Consider the following 4,968-nt stretch of genomic DNA (forward strand, 5'->3'; position numbering starts at 1 on the left):
GAGAATAAAATCTCTAAAATTCTTGATTAGAGCGACACCACTCTTATATTCATATAGGTGGAATCTTTTGATAAATAATATTATCATTCCATTAAGAGTTTTAACTCACCCTCCTAATTTATTGTAAATAGCACTAAATCCTATACCTTAATTCTTCAATTGCTAAATGACTAGTTATTACCCATTAAATCTCGAAACTAGTGGTCTACTAGAATAAGGTTAGATTCCCATCATTTAACAATAATAGGCTTTAATCCCATTTTAGCAGTAGTCTCTTTGATTTTATCCCTTGACAAATCTTTAGTGAAAGGATCTGCTAAATTTTCTTGAGATCTTATATAAGTGATGGTAATTACACCATCATCTATTAGTTGCCTCACAAACTCATGTCTCAAACTTATATGTCTAGACTTTTCATTATAAACCGTATTATATACTCGAGACATGGTTGATTCACTATCACAGATGATTGAAATGGTTGTCGTCTGCTGTGACCACAATTTTATATCATATAACAAATTTTTTAACCATTCTACTTCCTTACCTGCAGATGATAAAGTTACAAACTCAGCCTCCATACTAGAATGTGTAATACACAGTTATTTCTTTGAAGTCCAACTTATTGCTCCACCACCTATGGTGAAAATCCATCCTGAAGTGGATTTGTTATCACTAAGATTTGTAATCCAACTTACATTGAAATAACCTTCTAAAACTGCAGGATAATCACTATAATGTAATCACAAGTTTATGGTTTTCTTGAGATAACCAAGAACTCTTGTTATAGCTTAGCTTTTCAATGTTGATTGTTAGGCTTTCCTATAAATCTTGATAATTTACACACAGCAAATGCTATATCAGGTCTAGTACAATGTATTGTATACATTAAACTCTCTGTAACACTAGCATATTCTAATTGTGGTATAAGTCTTCCCATATTTTCTTCTAATTTAAAATTAGGATCACAAGATATATTAGATTCTTTAATTGTGAGATGATCAAACCTTTTCAATACCTTTTTGATATAATGAGATTGACTTAAAGTAAAGCTAACTTCATTCTTATGCACCTTTATGCCTAATATTGTATCAACTTCATTCAAATCCTTCATCTTGAATTTAGAAGTTAGATACTCCTTCTTTACACGAATTCCTTCTAAGTTTATGGTGAAAATCCATCCTGAAGTGGATTTGTTATCACTAAGATTTGTAATCCAACTTACATTGAAATAACCTTCTAAAACTGCAGGATAATCACTATAATGTAATCACAAGTTTATGGTTTTCTTGAGATAACCAAGAACTCTTGTTATAGCTTAGCTTTTCAATGTTGATTGTTAGGCTTTCCTGTAAACCTTGATAATTTACACACAGCAAATGCTATATCAGGTCTAGTACAATGTATTGTATACATTAAACTCTCTGTAACACTAGCATATTCTAATTGTGGTATAAGTCTTTCCATATTTTCTTCTAATTTAAAATTAGGATCACAGGATATATTAGATTCTTTAATTGTGAGATGATCAAACCTTTTCAATACCTTTTTGATATAATGAGATTGACTTAAAGTAAAGCTAACTTCATTCTTATGCACCTTTATGCCTAATATTGTATCAACTTCATTCAAATCCTTCATCTTGAATTTAGAAGTTAGATACTCCTTCGTTACACGAATTCCTTCTAAGTTTGTTCCGATGATCAACATATTATCAACATATAGAGAAATGATTACTCCATAATCTTTAGTAAATTTTGAGTAAATAAATTTATCCGCACTATTATGTGAGAAGCCAATTAATAACACCACTAAATCAAACTTCTCATGCCATTGTTTAGGCGCTTGTTTTAGGCATACAAAGACTTAACTAATTTAGAAACTTTCTTTTCATTTTCGGGTAGCACATAGCCTTTCGGTTGCTCCATATAAATTTCTTCATTAAGATCTCCATTTAGAAAAGCCGTTTTAACATCCATTTGATGTATATGAATCTTGTGAATAGATGCTAATGCTATCAGAGTCCTAATAGAAGTCATTCTTGCTACAGGTGCATAGGTATTAAAATAGTCTAGACCTTCTTATTGTCTAAACCCCTTTGTTGCTTAGACATTTATTATTTTGATTATTTATTTCTTGTGAAATATTAGTATCATTTTGGGATATTCTAAATTAGAAGTTGAATCATTGATAAATTTATTTTCAATAAATTCTACCTCTCTTGATTCAACAACTACATTAGACACTAAGTCTAATATTACATATGTTTTAGAATTTTGAGCATCTCCTATAAAAGTGCTTTTTTATGGCTGTTGGCCCTAATTTGGTTCTCTTTTAATCAGGAACTCAATAAAAGGCTAAACACCCCCACACTTTAAGATAATTCAAATTAGGTTTCCTTTCTTTTTAGATTTCATAAGGAGAAACCTTTCTATATCTTGATGGTATCCTATTATGGATATGACATGATGTCAATAATATTTCACTCCATAAATTGTAAGACAATTTTGCATTTAGTGACATTGAATTAACAATATCCACTAAGGTAACCATTTTGTTGCGGAGTATATGGAGTGGAAGATTCATGTACAATACCATGTAATTCACAAAAGTTATTAAATTCATTAAAAAAATATTCTCCACCTCGATCGCTACGAAAAACTTTTATTTTCTTATCATGCATATTTTTTACTTTTATTTTATATTTTTTAAATATTTCAAAAGATTCATCTTTATTTCTAAACAAATACACATAAGTAAATCTAGAACAATCATTAATAAAAATTATAAAATATCTTTTTCTTCCTCTAGTAATATTGCCATTTAATTCACAAATATCACTATGAATCAATTCTAATAAATGTGTATTTCTTTTAACTTTAGGAAAATGTTTCTTGGTAATTTTGGATTGTATGCAAATATCACATTTTCTATTAAAATCTTTATTACTAAGATTAATATAGTTATTTTTATGTATATATTCAATTGATTTGTAATTTAAGTATGCTAATATACTATGCCCTAAATCGCAAGAATCAATAATATACAAGGAAACATTCACTTTATTAATACTAAGTTTAAATATGCCTTCAGTACAATATCCTTTTCCTATGAATACATCATTCTTAAGCAAGATCATTTTATTGGATTCCATTACAACTTTGAATCCTTTCTTACACAAGAGACTAATAGAAACTAAATTTTTTTTCAAATTCAGAACATGAAGTACATTTAAACTTAATTTCTTTCCAGATGTAAAATTTAATTCCATAGTTTCTTGACCACAAACTTTGGCTGAGTTCTCATTGTCCATTAAAACTTCTCTATTATTCACTTCTTCATATGTTTTGAGTTGGTTGCGATCATTGCAAACGTGAACAGTAGCCCCAGAATCTAACCACTATTCAAGTGATTTTTCTTGTGTTGCTATTTTAACTTCTGTAACTATGTCAGTATATATATTTTTTACTTTTTCTGCAATCATAACAATGAGATCATTCTCTTCCACTAATAAGTTAGTCTTTGGAGTTTCCTTTTTCAGAAGTTTACATTCTTTGATATAGTGTCTTTTCTTGTGATAATGATAACACTCTCTTTGTCTCTTCTAATCTTGCTTTGAATTTTTAGAGAACTTTCTTTTCTTCTTATTGGTGTTATTTTCACCAATATGATTCACTTTAAAACTTTAAGAAAGATACACAGCATCATGTTTTCGAGTTTCCTCCTTTGTACGTATATGCCTTAGTAATTTCTCAATTGTGAAGTCCTCACTAAGATGTAAAAGTTTTTTCCTATAACCATTCCAAGATGAAGGCAATTTTGAAATAATTGCTCCAATATGTAATGATTCAGGGATCACCATTTGTAGATCACGAAGTCTACTTACAAGGATTTGTAATTCATGAATTTGATCCATGACAGATATAGCATCATTCATAATAAATTCAAAATATTTCATCATAATAAACTTATATGTTCCTTGTCATTCGGTATTGTACCCTTTTTCCAAAGACTTCCAAATCTCCGATGGTGATTAAATTAACATGTAGAGATCATAGAGTCGGTCGGATAAAGTGTTGAGAATATGATCTCGACATGTAAAAGTATCTTCATCACGTTTCTTCTTCAATTGAACAATCTTTTCTCTCTCTTCCGGTGTGATATTTTCAGTGGCATCGGCAATTGGTGTAGTCTTTACGTCAATCACATATGCAAAATTGAGAACCGAAAGAAGAAACATCATCTTGTCCTTCTAACAGTTGAAGTTTGTTCCATCAAAGTGATATAACTTCACAAACTCTTAATTCATGACCTTGAATGTGTTTGATCTTATGCCATCTTCAATAAATATCACTACAAGAAATTTAATAATTAGTGGAGGTTTTCTAGTGGAAATTTTTAAAAACTTACACAAAATATTTTATTTGTGGCAAATTATAAAACTCCCCTATATAATTATAAAAAAATTCCCCCAGGCCCCACTGTTACACATAATTAAAATTCCCAAACCCCCTCCAAACAAACCATAAACCTAGCAGTCATCGCCGTGTGAGAGAGAAGATCTCGTCGAAAGAGGTTAGCTTCAACCCTAAAGCTCACAACCGTCGCTGCCTCCATCGCCACCGCCATCACCACCACTATATCCATTCGTGTCCTTGCTGCCACCGCATGCTTCGATAATCTCTTTTCCCGTTGTCTCCTCTGTCAATGCATCGTCTCCTTTGGTCACGACGCGATAACTTTTGAGATTTCCCTCTCTCTTTCTCTCTCTCTCTCTCTCTCTCTCTCTCTCTCTCTCTCTTTTCGTTCTTCGTGGAATCTTTTCGATTACTTCTCTGATCTGGTTTGATTTATTACTTCTCTGATTTTGGATTTGGCTTTTGTTACTTCTGCGATTATTCAGTGAATCTGATGAGGACACAATTAGTCTAGATATTTTTGCTTATTGATTTTGCGAGAAAATATTTGTTT

The sequence above is a fragment of the Arachis hypogaea genome, chromosome 11 (assembly GCF_003086295.3).
Source record: "Arachis hypogaea cultivar Tifrunner chromosome 11, arahy.Tifrunner.gnm2.J5K5, whole genome shotgun sequence".
NCBI lineage: Eukaryota > Viridiplantae > Streptophyta > Magnoliopsida > Fabales > Fabaceae > Arachis > Arachis hypogaea.